Raw genomic sequence first — 26,233 nt, 5'->3', positions numbered from 1 at the left:
TTGACTCCCTGCAAAATACCTGCTGTTCCCTCTCCCTCTCTCCCAACACATACACAAAGTGCTAAGCACAGAGCAGGTCCTCCAAAAAAGCCAGGATGCACAGCCCATTGCAATTTCCCCAGTTAAAATTCAGATTCCAGGGCTCCACCCCAAACCCATGTATTGGATTCTTCAGGGTAGAGACAGAAAAATATGTAAAATCTATACACCTCCCCAAGGTAATTCTCGTCATTAGGCAAATTGAAGAAACATAAATGCAAGGCTGGCTTCATAGGTGCGTGACATGGACAGTCGAACAGGGCCCTGTGCTCAGTCACAATCACCCTTCCATCCAGAGACGTGTTCAACTTCAATCCATGCCACTTACTTAACACTCGTTTCCTCTGACTTCGTCATGAACTCCATTTTCCTGAGTGTTTAGTGACTCTTTAAGTCATCCGCCGTCTCACTGAGATCCTAGGCTCCGCTAAAGTCTCTTTCCATGGTCTCAGCACACTCATGCCTGCAGTCACCAGATTTGAAATACAGAAATTCCCACACCCACCATGCAATTCCCAAATTATCCCATTGCTCAGACTTCACTTCCAGAATATCTAAGCTCAGCTTCCCATCATCCCCACTGGACCTGCTCTTACATTGACTTTTCTTGATCCACACCTTCCTTGACTATAAACCTTGTCCCTTTTTCTGTTCTAGCTCTAGCTAAGTGGGTAACCCTGGCTCTGACCTATCACGTCCTATGGATATTAGCGCCGCACATCACAGTAACAAGACAGAATGGCCCTGCCCAAGTTCTCTGTATATTACACTTTCCTCCTCCTCCTATCAGAAGAATGATATCAGACAGCATGAAGTAGTTCTTAGTCACATTGAGTGACCCTTAGTCCCTGGCAAAGTGCCTTGTGCGCTGTAGGGTCCCAAAACGGATATCAGAGTGTTAATTCTAAAGTGTTCAGTGTCAGAGTATTAATTTAAAGAAGGAAGGTAGTATGAAAAGAGTGTATTACAAAATGAAGTTGGAAATGCTTTCTTTGTATAGACGTAGCCTACATGACTATGGTCTATTTATGCTTGGAAAATTAGGATATGTTCTACCCTGGTCTCTTCATGCATATTATGAAATACCATTATTGAGGGAGAGACCGAGTCCAGAGTGAGCTCCAGTCAACAAAGGAAGAAATTCCAACTCGATCATAAAGCTTTAGTTTAGGATTTGTTGTTGTTATTTCCACAAAATAGAGGCTCCCAAATTCTAGATGAGCAAACATTTCCTGGAAAACCAGCACTCAACAAAACAAAACAAAACCCTGATTTGTTGTGTTGGTCAATTTCCATGGAGTAAATATTCCCACTACAGCCAATTTCAATCTACCCTGGGTTTTACAACTGACTCGCAAAATTTCCAAAGCTTGCGTAAACCAGGACAAATCAGCTCCAGCACCCCATTTTGCAAACCACTGTGCCTTGTGCTGTGAAAGATACAAAGCCCCTCTCCCTGACCTCAGTGAGCCTATAATCTAGTGGAGACACAGACATATTAACTTTGATCAATTCAAAAGAAATATGCATCAGCCTTGGTGTTTACTGTTATTTGGAGCCCGTCAAGGTAAATACAATGAGCTTCCCATAAAGGTTTAATTCTCAGAGATTGCTAGGCTGCCAATTTGTAATAATGCAGCTATAATATCATCTACTCTAAATGTTCTACCTTACTACATTTTCAAGACTCACATTCTAATAGAGTTCTTGGTTATTTTTTTTCAACATGAAGGCATTTGTGCTAGACACAGCTAGTCTTTCAAGACATTTAAAGACCATTAGCAAAAAAAAAAAAAAAAAATTTCCCCACTCCAACAGAAATTCTTTTAATGGAAGAAGATAAAATTCCTCTATTTGTTCTCAGATTTTGTATTATTTATGAACAAATCACAAATCACAGGGGTAGGGGGCAGCAAATAGAGATGAAAGCATGTTACAGAAACACACGCTGATGTATGTACAGCACGTACTGAAAATATTCCCCTATTCCCTAGTCGAATGTGTAAAATGGTATCTCTGGTAATACAGTTCACTCAGTAGTGAAACTAGTAACCCTTAGAACCTGCAGAGATTTCTGTCTCCGGTAATAGGTGAAGTCTTTAAGGTTCGGGTTTGTCTTGCAAGAAAATTTTAGGAGAAAACCAAGACTAAAAGTCAGGATGAAGAAAGGCTTCCTTTAATAAGTTTTCTTAAGAGGGAGCCATTCTCTGATGACACATCCTATAAAGATTCAAAGGTCTAAACAATGAAAATGAGAGAATACCATATTCCGTGTAGCTCATTTTCAATATGGCCACTAAATTTTTTTCTTTCAAACTGTGCTCAGCTTTCTGGCTGTGGCCACCATATTCTCTCTCTCTCTATCTCTGAGCTACCGCATCTCTTTCCCCCGGGAACGGATTCTTCAGAGAGCCTCGAATTCTGGGACCAAAAAGGTCATACGCTTACTGTTATGCAGCTTTCTTACAGATGATGGTCTGCAAATCTTTTGCTACCCTTGTTCCCTCACCCTTCTATAACTTCTCTCTCCATCTGAGAAATCTCTCAACACCCTTTAGTATGAGCCTGGGAAAGTAGACAAGTTCATGGGGCTCTGTTGCCAGACATCTATGCGTGGATTCAAGTTCCTTCTGCATCTCCCTTCCATCTGCTGCATTCCACTTGGGTAAATTTCTCAGCCTTCTGAAGGATTTTTCCCATCTCTAAAATGGGTCCATTGTAATTCTTAATAAATGTTGTTTTCAGTTATCCAGTTCAAATGCATTCATGAAGGCTGGTACAATCTTCCCAGCCAGAGGGAATCTCTCCCTTCTAGTTTTCTGATAGACTCCATTAGGTAAGTGTCTCATCGTCCTCATTAAATTGAGCCTACCTGAGGCAACCTCCATTCATTATATTCATATTCATTCATTATGGTCAACCTTGAGTGCCCAACAATGCCTAGCAGAGTGCCTTGCATTCTGGAACCTCCTTAAGGAGTGGTAGCCCGTCTGTCTTTCTCACCGCTCTGTGCTTCAGCATAGAGCTAACAGAACTACACATGCAAAACGTATTCGTGAGATGAAGAATAAGCATGTAAGTAATAGCTTAATTAATACAGTTTGTAAGAAATGATGCATAAATCAATGGGGGCCAATTGCAAGTTCTTAAATGTCCTTGTTCACCATTGTACGCCTGGTGTTTAATATGATCATGTTCAGTAAATGATTAGCGAGTGAATTAATCAATGAATCGATCGATTGATCCAGTGACCTAGTGTCTTCTATTGCTCCGTGGAAGGCAAAAAATACTACTGGAAAGTCTGAGTAATATTTTGCTGTTAGAACCAATGAAACATAGATCACACAAAAACAGATGAGTTTTCCCTAAATCAGTGATTCCCAACTAGGGTGATTTTGCTCTCCTAGGGGATATTTGACAATGTCTGGAAATATTTCTGGTTATCACACTGGGATATTGCTCCTGGGATCTGTGGGTAGAGTTTAAGGATGCTGCTAAACATCCTACAATGCATAGGGCAGTTGCCACAACAGGGAATTATTTTGCTTCAAATGTCAATAATGCAGCATTTGAGAAACCTGCTGTCAATGATCAGCTATGGAGATATTTTTTTTCATAGCAACATACTGAAATGTGAATCAAAATTATCGAGACTTTACCATGCCTGCCTCATTCACAGAGTCATAGAAAGTCAGGGTTGAAGGGAACACTAGGGATGATCAAGTCCAAACTCTTCATTTTACCATGGGGACCCTGCAAGTCCTGAAAGGGAAGAGAACACTCCAAGCCGCACAGTTGGTAAGTGGCCAACCCAAGACAAGAAGCCAGGATTCCACTGCCCAGGTCATTCTCAAGACCTTTCCCCCACCCTTTCCAATGTGTCAGCAACTGAGCCTCCATTTAACTCTCCCCTGCAGGTTCAGCCCCAGCCCAGATGCTGCAGCCCGTTTTACCCCTAGAATAGAGCACTGTGTCCCCAACTCCCATCATTCACATCCTACACTGATGACTTTTGCCGTATCCATGAACCACCGGTACTATTATTTATATAATAATTTCATTTAAATGGACACTGACTTTTTTCTTTAAAAAAAGTCTAATAAGGAAATCTTTCATCAGCACTAGAAGTAAAAGCTGGTATCATTTGCCATAATTAAAGGGACCCGAAATCGACACAATACAAAGAAAATGTTGTTCAGTGCTAGGTGGATACTGTTGCATCTGTACGTCTCTGAGCCTGAGACCCTTTGTTATAAAGAGAGGTTCGGAAGCGTAGGAGGTGTTAAGGTTAAGGTTATGCTGGCAGCAAACTGAGACTTTCTCCTTAATGTAATGAGGTATTGGAAAAGAATTGAAAAGGGAATGCGTTTCTCAGCATTTGCTTCAATATAATTTATTACTGTGACCATGCACCCCCTTAAGATCATCTTGTTTTCCCTCAGCGATATATTTATTTTGGGAAATATTGGATTTGAAGAATGAGTGACCAAAATCACTTCTGCCCTCTTTGATATAAGTTTCTTCTTTTGTCTCCCAGACTGAAAGATTGAGGGCATCCTGAGTTTTTCTGTGCTCATATGCCAAGTGCAATGAGCTAGGAAAATGAGAGTGACTCGATGAGGAATCGTTCACTGCACTGCCAACTTTCACAGGATACGTTTTAGGTGGTAGAAGCGTGTATAGGAGAATTCTAAAATAATCCCCAGTGACCTTCACCTTTGTATAATCCCTTCCCCTTTGACTGTGGGTTGAACCCGTGAATATGATTATATCACAAAACACACCTGTGATTGTTACATTCTATTTCCAGAGGGAGATGACCCTGGGTGGGCCTGACCTAGTCATGTGAGTGCTTGAAAATCAGAGTTTTCTTCAGCTGGTTGCAAGAAAGAGCCGGCCTGGAAGAAAATAAACATCCATGTTGGGAACTGCCTATGGGGACCACATGGCCAAGGAACTGGTGGGAGAAGACTGGAAGCTGAGAGCAGTTCCCAGCTGCCAACTAACAGGAAAACGGGGCCTCAGTCCTATATCTGAGAAGAAATGAATTTAGCCAATAACCAGTGTGCTTACAAGAGGACCCCAAGGTCGGACTTCTGACCTACAGAAACTGTGAGATAGTCACTTTGTGTTGTTTTAATCTGCTAAGTTTGTGGGACTGTGTTGCCTCGAAAGAGAAAACTAGTATGAAGTGATACAGAGATGAATATGGTTGACTCCCTGGCACCAGGGAACTTATATTCTAGTTCTGGAGATAAGATACGCATAGAGGCAACTTAAATATTAATCAGGGTATATAAGTTTATGTCTGAGGAAGACACAAGCAAAGTGAAGAAAGACATGTGGCAGAGGAAAGCCAGAGAAGGCTTCATGGAGGAGGTGACATTTGCACAGGCCTTAAAATTCAAAGAGAATTTCGGCAAGCAGAGAGGTGGGCCCAGTGCATGTATCTACGGGATTGACCAGATTCTGCCTTGGCCTTGTGCACAGAGCCATGGAGTGTACAGGCCCTGGGTTCAGAATTGTCTAGTTTCAGTCCTGGTTCTACCACTTACTAGCTGCATGACCTTGCACAACAAAATTAAGCTCTCAGATTCTCCAAGTCCCCATCTGGGAAAGAGAGGTAATAATAACAGTGTCTACTTATGGTAGGCAGAGTCACAAAGCCAGAACATGGTAGAACCTTCTTCCCTCGCTGTGCTGACTCCACACCTGTATCCGCCCACGGGGATTCGAAGCTTCTGATACTGAACAACTTCCTTGAGGCTGCCTCCGTCATTTGTAGGGCCCAGGGCAGGACTAAAACTAGAAGCCCACGTACCATATGTCTGGATATTTACAAGCTATAAATCAAGCTAAAAGCTGTTAAATAAAATAAGTGCCATCCTCCCACTCTGCGAACTACACCTTCATAATGACAGCATTTTTTTAAAATGTTTTTTAAAAGATTGGCTTCGGCTGCCTTGCCTCAACTTGGGACACTGCTGAAGGGCCTCCCCAGCCCCAGTGGAGCCGAGGCCTCAGTTGTAACCACAGAAAGGACCAGCTTCTCCCTTTGCCTGTCTCTTTCTACTCCCCTACAGGAACATCTCCTGAGAACATGACCCAGGAACCTTCTGCGTGCAAGTCTGTTCCCAGGGGACCCCATCAAAGGCAACCACCCTCTTACCTCTCATCAGGTGAGGAATCTTTCACCTGTGGAATGTCTCCAGCAAGGCGCCCTTCTAATCTGCACCGTTGGCTCCTGGACCCATCTGCCTAGCACATGCTGGTCCATACCTGATGGCTTCAAAGCCAAGAGCCACAGTTATGGAGGGAAATGTTGTTGCCGTTACCTCTTTATTAAAGCAAAGCAGTGCATCCTCCTTTGGCAGTTTGCCACGTGAATGCTCCCCTGGGGAGGACCAGCTCTGTGTGCCGATCACATTCGGTATTTTAAAAAAACAGCAATATTTCCTTATGGGCAGAGAGAGTCCATGTGTCACTTGTTGGCTGGGTTTGTTTGGGATTTTATTATCATCTGTATCACTGTAGCGTATTATTCCTCAGCAGATTGGACAAGTTTCAAGGTTAATAAAAACGTTCTGGCAAATTGTTATTTTGAAAGTGATTGAAGGAAATGTCTCGCTCGAAGCATATGTTTGACCTTTTGGGGGAGGATAAGGAAGAAAGTGCTCATGGAAGCCTCATGCCGTTTGAGTTCCTTGGACAGCTCTAAATTGTTTGGCGAGCGTTAGGTTGCTCTAAGCGCCTCAGAGACAGCACTTCCTTCCCGAATCCCTTTCCCTCTGCTTGGACGTGTCACGTTAGGTAACAATGATAATAATCAGAAAGTAATAAGAAGTTGCATGTTTTTGAGTCCAGCCCAGCGCTCCATTATGTAGAAGAGGGAACTGAGATTTAGAGAAATGAAATCACTCGTCCAGGGTCACAGGTGGTGGAACCTGGGTGAAAACCCAGGTCTCTCCATCCCAAATTTCCCAATAGTGTTTGTCTTTTGCCGCAGCTGGGACACTACAGGCGCTGGCAGCCCCCGGCCTGCCCACGGCTGTCCCCTGGCTGCCTTCCATCTGCCAGGACCTGTGTCTCTGTGTCTGAAGCCTGGCTTTCCCCAGCTTTATTGAGGTATAATTGACAAATAAAAATTGTGTATACTTGTGGTGTGCAACATGATGATTTGAAATACATATACATTGTGAAATGATCATCAAAATCAAGCTAATTAACACATCCATCACCTCACATAGTTACATCCGTGAGTGTGTGTGTATGGTGAGAACACTTAGGATATACGTACCCGTTCAAGTCTATACAATACAGTATTCTTAGCTATAATCAATCACCATGCTGTACATTACAGCCTCAGAACTTATTCATCTTATAACTTATTCGACCAACATCTCCCCGTTTTTCTCTCCCCCCAGAACCTGGTAACCACCACTCTACTCTCTGCTTTGATGAGTTCAACTTTTTTACATTCTACATATAAGTGAGATCATGCAGTATTTGTCTTTCTGAGTCTGGAATATTTCACTTAGCAACTTGTCCTCCAGGTTCATCCAGATGTGTAGAAGGCTGCACTGCCTTGCAGAGAAGTGCTAGGGAATTGCAACCCCAGAAGAAGCCCTCAACACTCGATTCTTGAGTGTTGGCGTATAAATGTCCCAGCCCCTTGGTGGGAAAATTCTGAGGCCATGTGTTCCTCCTGGGGCTAAACTCCAGCCACCCACTGTGGTAGCTGATCTTATAATGCACATTTTATTGGCTGCCTTCCCTTCCCTGTGTCACTTCTCTACTGCCCCATGGGTGTCCTCAACACCTCCCAAATGAATACTTGCACTTAAATCTTTGGTTCTTTTGGAGTAACTTTGGAGTAATCCAAACTGAGACAGGAATTCCCTAAAAATACCTCTGGGATTGGGACATCTGTGACCAGTGGGGACTGAGAAGGGACAGATGTTGGGCTGCCCTGCTGTTGTCCTGGTGATAACACTGACCTCTGAAAATTCTACCACCAGTCACTTTGGTCCTAACACTACTGTCCACTCAACCACCTTCATATTGGCTGGAAAATGCTATTCCAGGTAAAATCATGCCCAAGGAAATATGTAACCAGTAGCTATGCATTTAAAACTTCCCAAGATGCTAAAGGACACACACAATCAGACAGCTCTAAACAATGCCTCTAGGTGTGATTTCTCCCCCACCCTACAAGGCAGTGTGCAGTGGTGGTCTGTGGTGGTCAAGTCGACGGACTCTGTGCTCAGGCTCTCTAGGTTTGAAACCCAGCCCCACTACTTACAAGATGAAGGCAAACATCTTAATCTCTCTGTGACTTTATATCCTCAGTAGTAACGTCATGATATTAGTACCATCTACCTCACGAAGTTGTTGTGAATACAATTTAGTTTGTATAAAGAGTTTAGATAGTGCCTGGAACATAGTAAGTGCTGGATAAGTATTACTTTTTCTTCTCCTTCTCCTTCTCCTTCTTCTTCTTCTTCTGCTGCTGCTTCTTATTATTATCATTATAATTATTAGCACATTGGGAAAGAGATAAGGATGAGCACTTAATAAATGCAAGGCATTATTTACCAAAGTTTGCCTAACTCTCCTCTTACAGGACTCATGTTTCCATTTACAGAACCACAGTGGAAATCAGTTTATTTATTTATTTATTTTTAGTTGAAGTAATATTGACATACAGCATTTTATTAGTTTCAGGTGTACAACATGATTCGACATTTGTATACACTGTGAAATGGTCACCACAATACGTCTAGTTACCTTCTGTCACCATACAAAGTTACAGAAAAAATTTGTCTTCCTGTGCTGAGTACTTCTAAGGTTTACTTTCTTAGCAACTTTCAAATTTGCCATAAAATACTGTTGACTATAGTCACCATGCTGTACATTATATCCACATGACTCATGTATTTTATAGCTAGAAGTTTGTGCCTCTTGATCCCTTTGACCCATTTTGCCCATTCCCCCAACACTCCTCCCCTCTGGTAACCATAAAACTATTCTGTTTCTCAGAGTTCTGTTTTGGTTTGTTTGTTTTGCTTTTGATTCCACATGTGAGGGAACTCATATGATACTTGTCACTCAGCATAATTCTTTCACTTTATTCACTTTATTTATTCACTTAGCATAATACTTTCAAGGTCCATTCATTTTGTCACAAATGGCAAGATTTCATTCTTTTTTATGGCTGAGTAACATTCCATTGTATATCTATATATTACATATATGTATATATTATATGTAGTAGATATATATATATATATATATACACTACATCTTCTTTATCTATTCATCCATCAATAGACACTTAGGTTGTTTCCATATCTTGGCTATTGTAAATAATGCTGCAGTGAATATAGGGGTGCATACATCTTTTCGGATTAGTGTTTTTGTTTTCCCTGGATAAGCAATTCCAGAAGTGGACTTGCTAGATCGTACGGTACTGTTATTTTTAATTTTTTGAAGAAACTCCATACTGATTTCCACAGTGGCTAAATCAGTGTACATTCCCACCAACAGTACATGAGGATTCCCTTTTCTCCACACTCTCTCCAACATTTGTTAACTCCTTGTCCTTTTGATAATAGCCATTCTGACAGGTATGAGGTGATATCTCATTGTGGTTTTGATTTTCATTTCTCTAGTTATTCGTGGTGTTGCAAATCAGCAATCTAGAGTCACCAGGATGCATGAGTTTGCTGATGGCTCTGGGTCACTCCCTGCTGAAACTTTGTGCATACCTGTCCAAGCGGCACATTTCAGTAGTAGTCCAGATGTGCTGGAAATGTCACATTTCTAAAATAATACCTCCCTTTTTCATACGAAGACCCTGTACTGTCTCACAAGCCAGCCCCACCATGACTGGGCTCTCCTTCACCGATCCAACCTCGATTTCACCTGCTTTCCGCTTGTGGGATGTTCGTTGCCCCAGTGTCCCACTAACGTTACACTCTGTCCAGCCCTACTTTTGCGTAGTTCCTTCTGCTATTTCCCTTTTGAAGGCTTGCCTTTCCCTGCCTTTCTTGAAAACTCCATTCAAGGGATCCTTTAGAGTTTTCCTTTCTGCCAAAGCCCATCTATTCTACTTGACCCACCTCCTCCATGGATACTTAGCCTTTCATTACCTTCTTCTTTCCTGGCTCATCATCCATACACACTGGGCAATTCATTATAGTTTGTCTTGTGAAAAGGAAAACGTTCTGGGTTTACAGTCCAAAAAACCCTAGGCACGTATCTCCTTTAGCCAAGATACATAACCTCTCCGAGTCTTGGTTTCTGTATCCATTACTATTCATTCGTCATTTGGTCAACATACACTTTTGAACAGCTGTTATGTGCCAGCCCTTGTGCCAGGCCCTGGAGATGTGACAGCATTGAGACTACATGGTCCCAGCCTTCGTGGAGCTTAGAGTGAAGCAGGGGGAGACAGACACTAAACAAATAACGACAATTAATTTAGCTAATTAACTATAATTGTGGTAAGTACCAGAGTAGGTGCTATGGCTACCATGCCCACATCCCCTCTTTTTACCAGGAGATCTCCTGCACCTGCCATGAACAATGGTACCAAGTTCCCCTACCAGCTGACAGCTTCCTCCTCTAAGCACTGATGCCTCTATACCTGAGGGCTTCCTCGGTAACAGGAGCACCTTGCAGCCACTGAGAGAAGGGAGTAGGTGAAGAAATACTCTACCTTTCTTGCCTCTCGATAGGACAATTCTAGGGTATGTTCCAGAGCAGGGTTTAGCAAACTTTTTCTCAAAGGACTAGATAGTAAGCATTTTAAGCTTTGCAGCCCTTACAGTCTCTGTCACAGCTGCTCTGCTCTAGACAACACATAAACAAATGAACATGGCCGTGTTCCAATACAACTTTATTCACGAAAACCGGCAGGTGACCCCAGGGTCGTAGTTTGCCAGCCCCCATTCTAGACTCTCAGAGGGTCCCTAGGGGAACTGGGTCCAGTCACCCCCAGCTGTAACTCACCCATTAACTCTTTGTCTGACCTCCCTCCTTTGCTCCCCTTCAGCACTCCATCACCTCCCAGATCCTAGGCTTGGTTCTGCTTTGGGAGAATCCAAATTGAGACCAAGGGCTGTGAAGGGAAAGTGTAAGGAGTTATGAGACCCTATCATGGGAAACTCATCCAGTCTGATGGAGTCAGAGGAGTATTCAGGAAAAGGGAACAGCATGTGCAAAGCCCTTAGCAGGAAGAAATCATGGCTGCTTTGAAAAACTGGATAAAGACTAGGTGTGGTAGGAGCATAGGAGGAGATGGAAACAGAAAGAGAGAGGGTGGCCAGAGCCTATGGGACCATAAGGCCTTGAGCCTAGATCCTGAGGCAGTGGGTGCCACTAAAGTGGTTAGGTAGCTGAGTGGCGTGATGTGATGTGAATACACAGGGCTGCACTCAGTGGGCCCACAAGAAATTCTGCCCCTGCCCCCTGACCTCTATTAGTGGCCTGCACCACCGCCACACACACCTCTATTCGCTTAGAATTCCAGGCAGGAAATCACCCTTGAACAGGACTCATATAAACAGTTAAGTACCCTCTATCAACAGGGGATCGAAGGAAAAATAACCAATAAAAATACATAATAAAACAACTACTGAACAAACAGAGCTGCCACACTCGAGCCCTGCCACATTATTACTTAGACCTGGAGGAGGATTTTGGAAGATTATGATTTGATTTGGCTGGCTCCCTGCCAATTATTTCAAAATGCCATTTATTCTTTCCCACTCGTATCTTTGTCTTGGAGAACTGATGCTCTAGAGTCTTTGGTGAGGAAGCCTGGAAAAATAGCCCCATGCCTCCCTTACACAGACGAGAAAGAAGGAAATGTCACCCAGAGTTTTCTGTGTATTTTTATTTCTTCCAGAAAGCCCCTTCTTTAAGGCACAGAGGTACTTCTGAACCTAGCATCCTCTCTGAGAGGTAACCCTGCACTGCTCATGAGCTGAAAAGACTGTCCACTAGCCTCCCCTGCAAGAATCCACCCAGTATTGGGAAATTGAGGGTGGAGTAACTACACAGAGACCTAGGGAAGCTCTTAGAAGACTCTGGGCACAGTGACCAGGTTGGCAGGTGAGTATTCCCTAGGAGAGGTTCAAGGGAGAGACACTTGGTCCATGTGGGTTGATCAGTCTGTAATAGCAGCCAGGCCCTCCAGCAGTAGATTTCAGGACAAATCCTTGCACTTCTCTGGGTCTAAAGTTATTCAGACGCACACCACATACATGCTGTATAAGCATGTGAGAGGCATCCTTTCAGTCTCTTAGCCTTCCTTGATATGTTGCCCCAACATATGAACCTGTGTGTGTTTGTGCACATCTGTTAACTAGGTTTCTTCTGGGTTGTTCTGAGGAAGCAGTACCATCCTACAAGTAACATCAGAGCTGACATATTTCTAGACCCAAAGGAAAAGTCAGCCCATGTGTCTCCTCCAGAGGTAGCACTTGCATTCCAAAGCTGGCTAGACCTCTCTAAATTTCTTATTTGATTTCTTCTGCTCTTCTTCCGACAGAGGTGAACTGAATGTATTCCTAGGTCTGGTAGTTAGGGAATCATAAATCCCAAAAGGGTAGGAGCGTCCCTTTGGCTAATGTTTTAGTTAGATTTCTTTTGGTTTCAACCGACAGAAAACCCAGCTCATACCTGCTTAGGCAAAAAAGGAGAGTATTAGGCAAACCCAACTAAAAAGATCAGGGATAAGACTGGCTACGGATACAGCTAGGTTCCTTCTGAATATTCTTATTTATTGTCTCCTCTGTTAATCATCAGATATGATGAATGTCAATCGCTACAAGTTAGTTTTGAAATCTCTTCAAGATTTTTAAAAATAATTATTTTACCTACAGGAAGAGGTTACCAAAATTTATCACTCACTAGCAATGACTCAAGACAGTTTTGACCCTTAACAGCAAATACATTTCATTGCAACCCAGTTATTCTTTTCATTTTAAAAAAATGTTCTTGATGACCCACTGAATTTGTTTTTAACAACTCACTAATGGGTTATGACCTACAATTTGGAAAACATTGTCTTGGGATATTCTGCTCGAGCTTTCCTACTGAACTGCCCAAGCAGCAGGCAGGAAGGAACTGAGTCATGGGGACTCAGTTTCCCTCTCTCTCAGCTGAGTCTTTGCTGTGATGGCTTCATCCTTGGGTTCCACAAAGAAGCAAAATGGCGCCAGTGGCTGTAGAATCTACGTCCTCTCTGTTTTCATGCGAGGGGCCCGTGGCTCTCCCAGTATTCCTAGCAAAAACTTCATCGTGTCTCACTGGCTTTGATTAGATCAAGCACCATTCCTGAACAAATCGCTGTGACCGGAAGAATCCTATTTATGGATTGGCCTAATGATGTATTGCATCCAGGTATGGAGCTCTACCCAAGCCATGGGCTGAAGGTTGGGGAAGGAAAATCAAGGCATGCTTACAGAAAAAAGATAATAGGGAAAAAAACCTGCAAAAACAATAGATGCTGTCTACAGGGTTAGTCCTAATCACAGGTGAAACTGGTAACTAGCCTGTGGTTGGCAAGTAGGGGGTGGGGGTCACTGCCCCAAGCAGTGGCTCCCAGCTGTCTCACCAATACCTGGGATAACTTTAACAGAGGTCTGAAGCTTCCCTTTCACAATAGAAAATAAAGCTTAAGGTACAAATGCCTGTAGGAGAGAGGAGTCAATGCACACTAAAGTGTAAATGGCTGATGCAAAATTTTCTTTTGATTGGGGTGGGAGGAGAAAGGTATCATAGAAGGACCCATGCAATGGAGTGGAAGAGAGGTAGAGATAAGAGAAGTTCAAACAAGAAAAATTTATCTGCCTCCATCAGGATTTAGCTTAAGGTTATCCCTGCTCTAGTGAACTGGAGAAACCATCATATTTTAAAGTTAAGTCCAAAGGGAGCTTCTACATTGTACAAAGGAATTTGTCCTTGCTGTTACAAGTAAAAGGAGAAAATGGAAAACATATTTCCAGCCCTCAGAAGAACTAAAATTTACTTGGGAAACAGAATATATGGTTACAAAATCAGGATCACTCTTTACAGGTTGCATCGTGAATGGCCTCCCCTAGAACTGTGTGGGGTACAGCCTGTAAAACCACATCCAGTGGCACTATAAAGAGGGCTTAAAGTAAGTCATTAGCAAATCTAAATAAACTTCAGGAAGAATTCCCCAAATTGTGTTCCATGGAGTACTAATTCTTCAGGATTTTAATAGGTATTAGATAATGAAAAGTTCATTGAATTAAGGAGTTTAAAACATGCCAAGTGCACGAGGACCTCTGCAGGACTTCTCAGAGCCTTTAGTATGTTAACCTGTGCAGTAGATATCCAAGAGGGGAGTATAGAAAGAGACACTATCCAAATATATTTGATGATAGAGTTATGTGCCAAAAAATTATGCTTTGAGAAAAGCTGACCCTGTGCAAAATGAATAGCAAGCAGTTTTCCTCTTTCAAGACTTAGTTACATTCATTCAGCAAATCATTATTGAGCACCTACTCTGTGCCAGGCACAGTACCAGGTGCTGGATACATACCGTTAAGACACACATAGGTAAGTTCCATGCCGCTGATGCTTACAATCTAATGAAGGGAAAGACATTAAACAGATAATCACACAAATAATATATAACCTACCCTTGAACAACATGGGTTTGAACTGCATGGTTCCACTTATACGTAGAGGTTTTTTTCCACTTATACGTAGAGGTTTTTTTTCAATAAATATAGTACTTACATTTTCATTTTACAGATCTTTAACTAAGTGTGGGGAAAAGGTTTTGTTCCAATAATGATCACAATATGTGGAATCAAAAGAACTAGAGTTTGAGTCGATTTGATCCAAACTGCTTCAGCTTCCTGCCCTTGGGTGACTCATTTATCAATTCCTTTTTTTGAGGCAGAGATAGCTGTACCCAGATTTTCGACTGCACAGGGAGATGGCACCCTGAATCCCTGTGTTGTTCAAGAGTTAACTGTATAATGTCCTATATGATGTCCGTGTAAATCTATTTAGATATGTGTTGCTTTGAGCTAATGCATATATATGCATTAAGTGTGCATATGTATTGTGTATATATATACATATATATACACAGTTATTTTTAAAAGAAACTAAATTCAGTAAAACTGATTCATCAGAGAATTCTAGAACTGGAGCAGACCTCAGAGAGGATCTGATCTAACATGTTCATTTTAGACTCAGTCATTTTCACAAAAAACATTTATTGAATGCCTACTCTATGCTAGGCACTCTTTAGGCACAAGGTTATGGTGGTGAGCTAAAAAGCAAGCCACTGCCCTCATGGAGCCTATAGTCTAGTTGGAGGGACAGATGTTGATCAAATAACCACACAAATTCGTTCACGTGAAATTCATTCATTTTTTTCAACAAAAAGGTATTGAGGTAAAGCCCAAGGTTGTAAGGACATAAACTAAAAAGAGGCTAGTCCAGTCCTCGAAATGCTCATAACTTAGGGGGGACATGGACCTACAGGCAACAATTTGCTCATAATAATAATAAGGACTGAATGGCTATTTCTGCAAACTAAAATGGGAGCAGATAGAAAGAGGTTGCATTTGGGGGACGGTTAGGGAGAACTCTGTAAGAGGAAGTGTATGAACTGAGCCTTAAAAGGTGAGGAGACAGGGCTTCCCTGGTGGCACACTGGTTGAGAGTCCGCCTGCCGATGCAGGGGACTCGGGCCCCGGTCCAGGAAGATCCCACGTGCCATGGAGCGGCTGGGCCCGTGAGCCATGGCCGCTGAGCCTGCGCGTCCGGAGCCTGTGCTCCGCAACGGGAGAGGCCACAGCAGTGAGAGGCCCGCATACCGCCAAAAAAAAAAAAAAAAAAGGTGAGGAGACAAAGCCCCAAAGAGGTGAAGGGGCTGTGAAGCCACACAACCTCATAGTGACAGATGCAGAGGAAAAACACTAGGGTGCCAAGAGCTTCCAAAGACTGCAGGAGAGCCAGCAGCTAGAGCTGACTTCTCTGGGGTCCTTGAAGGGAGCTTTGGACCCTTATAGACTGAAAAACATTCAGAGGGAGTAAACTTGAGCCAGTTCCCCTCTACGTGGCAGCATCTAAGTCTGCGTGCATCTGGTAAGCCCGGTGCAGTGCTGAGCGGCTCTGAAGCTCATTGGTCTCAGCCAAAGAACAATCTGGCTTCTGAGGTGTGTTTGCTAGCAACTCAGATTGCACCTTCCACTTGAAGAGAGAAGCTGGGACAGATGCCAAACCCACCGCAAGCCACTCTGGTCCTTAAAATGGCACTTACAGGGGCTGTAGAAAATATAAGCTGGATCAATCACTCAGAATAGAAGAGCAATCATAATCGTAAAATTCTCATGCAGCTCAATTCAACAGACAGCAACAAAGGGACTAATCCTTGTCAGCTCTGTCATCACCCAGCTAGAAAAAATAAGTGTAATAAAGATATAGCTATAGATAGAATTGATATGCAGATATCATATATATACACAAATATATCCCAATAATAAGTATGCAGCTCAACAAGTTATCACTAACTGAACACACCAGCGTAACCACCCAGATTTTAATTAATTAATTTATTTTTGCTGTGTTGGGTCTTCGTTTCTGCGCGAAGGCTTTCTCTAGTTGTGGCAAGCGGGGGCCACTCTTCATCGCGGTGCGCGGGGGTCTCACCGTTGTGGCCTCTCCCGTTGCGGAGCACAGGCTCTGGACGCGCAGGCTCAGCGGCCATGGCTCACGGGCCTAGTTGCTCCGCGGCGTGTGGGATCCTCCCAGACCAGGGCTCAAACCCGTGTCCCCTGCATTAGCAGGCAGATTCTCAACCACTGCGCCACCAGGGAAGCCAGAGCACCCAGATTTTAAAAAGACCCTTACCAACGTCACAAAAGCCCTTATGTTTCTTTCTGGTCACTCCCCAAGGTTAACCCCTATCTTTATTCCAACAGTATGGATTAGTTTTTCCTGTTTTGTATTCTATAGAAATGGATCATACAGTATGTACTTTGGAGTGGTGTCTTCTTCAATCATTGTGCTTGTGAGATTCATTCATATTGTTCTGTGTGGTTGTGTGTTATTCAGACTCAATGTACAATATTCCATCGCGTGACTATACCAATATTTACCTATGTTGCTGTCGATGAACATTTGGGTAGTTTCCACTTTGTGGCTATTACAGACTGTGCTCCTATACACACTTTAGTACATACCTTTGGTGATTACAGGTGTGAATTTCTCTTGAGTATATGCCCAGGCGTAGAACGCTGTGTTGTGGAATATATGTAAGTTCAGCTTCAGTAGTTATTGCTAACAGTTTTCCAAAGTGGCTGTACGTCTATTTACACTCTCACTAACAGCGTTCCAGTTGTCCCATGACTTTAGGAACTCCCGGAATTTTTTGTCTTTTTCCATTTTGGTCATGATGGCTGGTGTGTGAGTGGTATCGCATGGTCGTTTTAATCTTTGTATTCTGGATAACTAGTGACATGCTTCACTTTTTCATATGTTATTGGTCATTTGGATGCCCTCTTTTGTGAATTACCTGGTCAAATGCTTTGCTCATTTTTCTATTAGGTTGCCTTTCTCTTCCATACAGATTTGCAGGAGTTTTAAGTATATTTTTGTTGTGAGTCTTTTGTGGATATACACAATGTTTGGAGGGTTGCCTTTTTACTCTATGTGTCTTTCCATGGATGGAAGTTCTCAGTCTTAAATTACTCCAATTTATCAATAGATTTTCCTTAATGACTAGCAACTTCTGTGCCCCGTTTAAAAACTCTTTGCCTACTCCAAGGTCATGGATATTTTCTCCTGTTTTCCTCTAAAGGCGTTACTGTGTTGCCTCTCATACTTACGTCTCCAATCTATATGGAATTAATTTTTCGTACGGTGTGAGATAAAGGTCAAAATACACTTTTTCCATATGCATATTCAAATTACACCTAACAAGTTTTTTTTTTGTTTTACATCTAACAAGTTTTAATACTGAGGGAAGACCAACAGATTTTTTAGAGAAGCCAGCAGGGGATATATAGAGAAAATCTGATTAATCTAAAACATAGCATTAGGGCAGGAGAAGAGTCTTCGTATTTATATGATCATCTCGAAGGCTTTGTACAAAGATCCTCTAAGATGAAGCTAAGTCTGCCTTTTCAGTCTAATGACCCATCATGTTCCATACAAGCCGTAACATTCAGTGACTAATTGTGGCTGCCCACTCACCACGTGCTTCGTTGTGTCGCCACGCTTTTGCACGTGCTATTCTCTGCCTGGGATGACTTCCCTGTCTCTTGTTCATGACCTGTTACTCCTTAAGACTGTTCTCCAATGCCCCCTTGTCTATGAAGAGGTCCCTGATTCTGTTCCCACAACAGTTTCTCCCATCATGTAATTTGCCTGCTTCTGTGATAGCAGTTATTTTACCCTGTTTTAATTCCCTGCCTCACTTCCATTAGACCGTGAACCCTTTGAAGGCAGAGACGGTGTCTTATGTTGGTATCTCCATCATTCAGCACAGTGATTGGCCCATATAAGCTAACTGAATTTGGTTCTGGTTTGATTAATGTTGAATAAATCAAACTAATGGGAATGCCATCAAAAGAGACATTAGAAGATAAAAATGGGACCATGACATGTGTTAGAAAGTAGAAAAGATGATGAACATAAGGTCTTTGGTACGGGAATAAAGACGCAGACCTACCAGAGAATGGACTTGAGGATATGGGGAGGGGGAAGGGTAAGCTGTGACAAAGTGAGAGAGTGGCATGGACATATACACACTATCAAACGTAAAATAGATAGCTAGTGGGAAGCAGCCACATAGCACAGGGAGATCAGCTCGGTGCTTTGTGACCACTTAGAGGGGTGGGATAGGGAGGGTGGGAGGGAGGGAGACGCAAGAGGGAAGAGATATGAGGACATATGTATATGTATAACTGATTCACTTTGTTATACAGCAGAAACTAACATACCATTGTAAAGCAATTATACTCCAATAAAGAAGTTAAAAATAAATAAATAAATAAGGTCTATGGTAATATTACCCTTTTTGAACAAGAGAGGAAACTAATGGCAGAGGCAAAGGAGGGGGATTAAAGAAAAGACAGAGACTTCTGTTTTTATCCGGGATGGAGTAACACTCACCATAAATTGCTATAAAACTGAATAAAATACGCAAGACATCTATTTTCAAACATTGGACAAAATGCAGCACGGGAATGTGAGAAAAAAGAGAGGTGAGCCCCATGTTTACTGTACTCTGTATAGGGACATTTTCCTGACCATGGCACCGGAAGGTGAAGCCCAAGGCAAACAGGATGGTTCTGCTGAGTTGAGGAGACCGAGATTAGAATTTGAGACCAATGAAGAAACTGGAACTTGGAGGACAGGGTTCTGAAGAAGAGACAGTCTCTAGAAGCTTGTATGGAGAAGCCCTGTGTGTGCTTGATTAAAAGTTGGACCCCACTGGGGCTTCCCTTGTGGTGCAGTGGTTGAGAGTCCGCCTGCTGATGCAGGGGACACGGGTTCGTGCCCCGGTCCGGGAAGATCCCACATGACGCGGAGTGGCTGGGCCCGTGAGCCATGGCCGCTAGGCCTGTGCATCTGGAGCCTGTGTTCTGCAACAGGAGAGGCCACAACAGTGAGAGGCCTGCGTACCACAAAAAAAAAAAAAAAAAAAAAAAGTATGTACGAACTTTTGTCAATGACTAAAGCCACAGTGCATTCTACATTATTTCCCAAGCTTTACTCTTTTGTTTACCACCTTCATCAATGTTGCAATTATTTGCTCAATATCTTTCAATTAATTTCAAAAGGCAACTTGGGGTACTACAATATATGGAGTACTAGTATCTCTGAACATAAATAGAAAATATGCATTAAAAATGGAATTCAAGCAAAACAATGTTGTTACAATTTAGCTACAAACTATTGCTTTCCAGAGACTTTGAACCTGAGGCTTGCTCTGTCTTTGTTGAGAGTGAGAAAGAGAAAGAGCTTGAGAGAGAAATTGATTAGCAAATGTTACAGAGGCGGTAAATACAGACTAACTCCTGAGAAGTTCTTTTTGTTGAAATCTCAAGGAAGGAAACAACTTAAAAAGAAATAACTTTCTCAATGTGCAACTCAGTTTCACTAATGATCTGTTCCCAGAATTTTATTCCCCCATATATTAAAAAAATGGAAATAATAATAACCTACCTCACAGGTTTGAGCTAAATGATAGGCAAAATAAAATATGGAGGGTTCTTAGCCCAGGGCCACTTACATTTTCCATTTGCATGTTGAAACTGAGGATGAAGGGGTACTCCTAAGAAGAGGAAGTCACCATGGTCTAGAATTTTAACTTGCTAGTAGACTTTTTTTTTTAATTTTAAAATTTCTGAACAAAATGTAGAAATAAGATTCATTACTAAAAGATATTAAGAATAGCATTCCCTGACACACGGTTTCTGCAATCATTATTCTACCTCTGTTACTCTCCTTGGGGGAGAGATAGTGTCTTTTACTTTCAGTCTCTCTCTCTCCCTCTTTTTCTTTTTTACACACACACACACACACACACACACACACCACCACCACCACCACCACCACCACCACCACCCCAATGAGCACTTAATTAATACTTGTATATTGTGGAAGTTTTCTTGAAGACATAAAGCCCCAGGCCTACCTCATTTTCAAAAGACCTTATGTCTATGTGGCACTGGTCATTTCTCTAGTTTAATAATGAAAACTTTGATTCTATTGAAAATAATTCCTAGTAGCAAATTAAAGAAAACTTTTTAGTAAATTTGAATTTAGGAAAACTTCAAAAAAATGGGACCATAAACCTCTAGAGATAACGATGTATTTATTCCTGGTAGAAGAATCTAAAACTCACTTATATTAATACTACATCTTTCTCCTCCACTGACATGAGCTGTTAATTAATTGCACTTATTGCAATCAAAAGTAATAAAGAACAAGCAACATAAAAAGAGAATGTTGTCAAATCGTCACCATACTTCAGACATAATGTTTTTTTCACTTTCATCAGACCTTTATTATCTAGCAGATATGTTAATATTTATGGAGTGCTTATAGAAGAAATCTGTTAGAATTTATAAATAATAAAACTAATGTCTTTTTAAAAAGTAGATCAAGAATCCCATCATAAAGTTGCCCATAATTCACAGCAGCGATAAAACAGCAGAAAAGCAGTAAGCAAACAGGATTATATTCCACTACTCAGACAATCTAACTACCTCAAAGTGTTTTTGGCTTTTTTTTTTTTACAATGCAAAAAAAAATGTTTTGGCAACCCAACTCATAGGACTCTTTTCATCAATCTGTATGGGGTCATAAGTGATTATATATACATAGCAATTCATGCTAAGAGATTTTCTTTTCCCCTGATTTGAGACTGGGATATTATGTTTCCTGATATATTATTCAGGATTACAGTCTATATTCCAAACTGAGACTTATTTTATCAGTTTTTAGTATTAAGATTAGGCAAACTTCTTAATTATGCAGACTTCTATTTCTATTCTTAAGTAACATGTTGACTGAATATTCTCTGATGTTGTCCTAGCAATACAAATCCTCTACTGCTCAAAAATTCCTGGAAGGGGGAAGGGAAATACAAATCCTAAAAAATTCTTTTTAGCATCAAAAGATAAAGGAAGTAAAAAATATTAAAAGTTGTTGATGTAAATATTTTTTTCTGTACTAGAGTAGTGATAAACAAATAAAAGCATTTCACTATGTACCAGTAGACCTGAACTCTGGTTAAGTTTAGCTTTTCTCTTCTTTTATTCAAAATTATAATTTCTCTCCCTCTAGATTATTGAAGTCTTGTTTTGATGATAACCATGTTCCTGAGAATAAGGAAGTTAGCTTTCTGTTCAAAATGCAACATTTTCAAACCCCTGTCTTAATAACTGAACTGGACCAATTGAAGAGCTAATGTGAATTGAATTACTGAAGTCTGTGAGTCACATAGGTTGAAAAAAGATTACAATTTGATGTTGTTCACTTAGTGAACACATACTACCTACAAGCTGCTGAGAAAGGAATAGTAATTTCAATATCAGCCAGTGCTTATGTTGTTTTTATTTTTATTTTTGTTTGGATTTTAGCCTTTAATAAGAAACTTACCAAATTACTTTACAAATGCATTGGATAATTTTTACTGACTTGAAAAAGGTGTAGTTTTGTTTGTTTTTGTTTTTTCAAATTTTTACTACTATTAAGTATTTGAAATGAGTTTCTTGCAGACAATATCTATTAGATGGTGCTTTAAAATCCACTTTGTCAATCTCTGCCTTTTAACTGTTGTGTTTAGATCATTTACATTTAAGGTGATTGTTGATATGTCAGGATTTACGTATGTTCCAAATATGTTCATGAATGTCGTTTCAAGGTATTAATGGGAGATTAAGCATTGGGAGAAATAATCTTCTGACCAATCAGATAACAATTTCAAGTTGAGTGATAAATCACATTGTACTTCCCACCAATAGAATAGCCTTTACCCAGCCATGCCCTGATATTACACTCTTGGATTATATTGTGAGATGTTTTAAGAAACTGCTAAACAAATATACTACTTCATTTATTATAAGGATGTTTTTGAGTACGTCACGCACTATATTCAGTGTCCACTCTATAAATGGCAAGTTAAAATTTTATTTTAGGCCTCACAAGGAAGTTTTCTTTCTCCTGAGGAATAAGAATAGATTTTTCAATGAACAAAATGATTTTGAAAATAGTGTATATTTCACTTTTTGCTAAATTCCATGAGGCTCAACACCAACTTTTTAACTTTAAAATTATAAGCTTATAATTGATTTACCCCCTACCCTTTATGTTATTGTGGTTTTCTATTTTATTTCATACGTTATAAACACCATAAGATGGTGTTATTGTTCCTTTAAGCAGTCAAGAATCTTTTATATATACTCATACATGTACCTTTTTAAGAGCTTTTTGTTCCTTCTTGCAGCTCTGTTCTTCTAACTGGAAATATTTCCCTTAGCCTGAAGAACTTGTTTAACCTTTCACCTTTTGAACATTGGCACTGTTTCCAGATGTTGCTGCTATGAATGTTTGTTCTCTCTGTTGAGACATATGTTTTCATCCCCCTTGAATAAATACCTGAGAGTGGAATAGCTAGGTTTAATGATAAGTAAGTTTATATTTAACTGTATAAGAAAGTACTAAAGTGTTTTCCAGAATTGCACCATTTTACATTCCCACCCCCAATGTATGAGAGTTGTATGAGTGGGTCTGTTTCTATGGGCTAATTTTTCTCTTGATTATGGATCACATTTTCCTGCTCCTTCTCCTGTGTCATATTTTTATTATATTCCAGACAATCATATAAAAGAAATTAGAGACTGTAAGTCAGTATTAACTTTCCATTGTCAGAGAAATTGGTTGAGGGGCTAATCACATTGACTCAATCAAGAATTAAGATGCATGGTGGCTGGGTTGTAACTGAGTTAGTTTTAGTCTGCCTCTGATTTCAATTGTCTTGAGGGTAGGAAACTGTTTTGTGGTCATTGTTGGCCCCTTCCTTTAACAGAAATTTTAGTTCTTGACACTGTGAGATTGCAGGTGATTTCACTTTCCTTTCCCAGCCCAGTCCATGGGTGCTTTTGCTGTGCCAGGACACAACAAAAGTCCTATGGAGGAAAACTCATGGACAGAGAAAATAATTCCTTGATCCAGCCCACTTTTGATAACTATATTATGTTAAAAATGGTTTATTCATTTTAATTTTCCTTCAATTCTTATCCCTTAGTCTGTATTTCAAGGCCCTGATTTCTATTTTATTTTATTTCTTATATTCTTTTAAGTTGCTTCAAATATTTGTTAACCAAGACAGACAGGGCCTAAATATATAAATAAATAAAGTTAACTTAAGGTTACTGCATTAATTGTATCACAAAACTGTTTTTAATGATGTTCTTTAAGGTCTTCAACCTTCTCTGAGAAACCACAGAGGAAGATCATTTTCCTTCAGTCAACCTTGGTTTTTTAAGATCCTCATTGGAGTCTCAAGAGTGCTAAAGAACAAAAATATAATTTATTAGTAGAATCTACAATGGATGGGCAATTGTTGGCTACTGAATTGAACTCATTTTTCTGAGCCAGTCTCTTTAATGAGAAAAATGAAGGAAATAAAATAGGACATTTGAAAACTAATAGAAATCTTGAATATAATAACTACTGACAAAGGCAATTAAGGAACACTTTAAAAATTTTTAATAGAAATAAATGAGCATGTTCAAATGACAGGCATCCCAAGGAAAGAAGGAAATTCATTAAATTTAACTATTGCATTTCTCCTAATTATTTTCCCTAACTCAAAGAAAAAATTTTACAATGTTTAAAAAAGTACTATAAATAAAGATCCCTGAGTTTTTCAATGTATAAATATGATTTAATATTGTTTCCTGTGTATTTATAATTAAGTATCTTTTTACCATCGTATAGTTCCATAATGAATTCAGAATCACATAACCATGTTTCATTACGTGGAGAAATGGGAGAAAGTCGGACTAGAAAGTTCTTTTCAATTGATTAAGGAGATTTACAAAAGGGAGGAGGAACATTAACTGAAGATGTGCAGCCCACGTCTCTCGGACACCTCTTTCCATCCACCGTTTTATGTTTCTAGACAGTATATAGAAACATAACTTATATAGAGACTTATGCAGCCTGATGATACTTATGAAATGTTCAAGGATCACATACTAAGAGGGAGAAAACTACTCTCAAATACAGTCAGATTCATTTAAGAGCAAAGAAAATTTGCCATACATCTCCAGCTATAGGCAGGTGTTTTCTATACTGACTAAGTGAAAGTTTTCCCAGGTTTCCATTTCAGAGTATGGAAAACTGGGCTTGCAGTGGGGAGATAGAATACATAGGTAAGTGATCTTGAAAAAGGTCTGCATGCAGGTCTTCATGTTCAGTGACCTTTTTATCTGTTTGGGATTCAAGTACAGAAACAGTGATCTCTTTGCCAAAAATTGCTTAATCTATCGCCTGCCTATATTAGTAGGCAGTCCAGTATTTCTTCCAAAGGCCTCTATTTGTTCTCCATGAAAGGCAGGGGTTTATTTGGAAGTCACAGAAGTCTTCCAGAGCTGCCATCAATACCCTTGCCGCATGGAAACAGTGTCACTCTTGAACGCCAGTTGCGCACAGTCACATACCTACCTTGCAACCAGATTGTGCGGGATAGTAAGCAAAACACCAAGACCATAGGTGATCTTGCCTCCTGGTGAGTTTGTGCTGGCTTATGAACCTTATGTTGGCTTATCCTGGTCTATCAGGCAGGTTCTTGTAACATTGCATCAGGGAGTTGTGTCTACGAGGTTTTCTAGTGTATGACTCTTTCTCCCAGGAAGCTCGATGGCCCCGATGCCAAACACCTCCCTCCATCCCCACTGTGAGTTCTTTGGATGGGCAGTCTTTGCCAGGCCAAAAGGAATCCTGCAGTATTTGCTCTGGGGAGTACCTGATTACCTTATGCTTATGTAACTACAGCAAGCCTTCAAGAAGAGACTTCTCACATCCCTCCCGGCAGTGTAGTGACTGAAGTTGCACTTACAAAAGAATCCAAGGTGCTTGTCCGGACTAGGGATGGCTACCCTTAGAAAAAAGTGGGAAAAATTGGTTTGTGAGTGTTCCCACTCCTCCAGTGCAATATACCCATCCCAACAAGGCTTTGTTCTGGGCGGTTCTGTCTTGGCCCTCTCTCCTTCTCGGTCTACACACTCTTCCTGGTCAGTTCCATCTGGTTTCCCAGCTTCCATCAGGTTAATGCGTGTGTATGGATAACTCTGCAGCCGAGGTCGCTCTCCTCAGCTTCAGATGTGTACACCTAACCCTTCCAGACACCACTACCTGGATGTCTCACAGACGCATCAAAACTCACCACAAACTCCTCCTGTGTTCCTTATCGGTCCAGGGCGCCATGGTCTACCCATTGCCAGAGCCAGACACCTAGGAGCCATCCTTGATTCTGACCAGCCTTTCATCCCCCATCAATTCTATTTCCTAAACATTTCCCAAACCACCTTCCCATGGTCGGCTCGCTGCCACTACACTTTCCTAGGTTACCACTATCTCTTGTTTGGAATTCTCCAACGGCCTCTTAGCTGGTTAC

The sequence above is a fragment of the Monodon monoceros genome, unplaced genomic scaffold (assembly GCF_005190385.1).
Source record: "Monodon monoceros isolate NGI ecotype Baffin Bay Population unplaced genomic scaffold, NGI_Narwhal_1 Super_Scaffold_10, whole genome shotgun sequence".
Classification (NCBI taxonomy): domain Eukaryota; kingdom Metazoa; phylum Chordata; class Mammalia; order Artiodactyla; family Monodontidae; genus Monodon; species Monodon monoceros.
Note: the sequence above shows the minus strand (reverse complement) of the source record.